Source organism: Pseudophryne corroboree, chromosome 8, assembly GCF_028390025.1.
Source record: "Pseudophryne corroboree isolate aPseCor3 chromosome 8, aPseCor3.hap2, whole genome shotgun sequence".
Classification (NCBI taxonomy): Eukaryota; Metazoa; Chordata; class Amphibia; order Anura; family Myobatrachidae; genus Pseudophryne; species Pseudophryne corroboree.
Genome location: NC_086451.1, coordinates 47,942,141 through 47,942,794, shown reverse-complemented (window position 1 = coordinate 47,942,794; position 654 = coordinate 47,942,141).

The window sequence follows — 654 nt, the reverse complement described above, 5'->3', positions numbered from 1 at the left end:
ACCCTCAAAAGCAGACATGATATGATATGAGGTTAACACAGTAAAATTATCAGCAGCACTATACCTCTGAACCCAAACCCCTGCGCAGTGTAGTCAGCACTAGCAGAGATAAAGGAGAGATATGGTGACTAAATCACAGAGAAAAATAAGTAATACAGTATATCTTTGTGAAAATCCTATATTAGATAACACCTGACGCACCAAGCCCCCTCAGGTTAGGGAATATAGGGATAGCAGCTTGAGTGAAATACACAAAATGGACATCACTCAGCTATCAAATGCACACACAGAAAGTCACAGATTGTACAATGCAGAGGTTATTACTGACAATAATACTGCATTGGATTAGCTTACACAGCTAAATAACAATAGATATAACAGTACACAGTAAGAACTGGATGTATATCACAGGGCAGGGCCGTAACTACGTGTGTGCCAAGTGGGCTTGGCACACAGCGCAGTTGCCCTGAGGGCTCACGGCCAGCGGCATGTAATGAGTCAAATTGACTTATTACATGCCGGCTCTGCTGTGTGCGCCGCGTTATGGAGGGAGAAGAGGACCAGTGCCGGGCAGCGGAGAAGGAGGAGGAGGGAGGGGGAGCAGGGAGCCGCAGCAGCGCTATGTCATTGGTAGTAAGCGCCGCTGCAGCATCC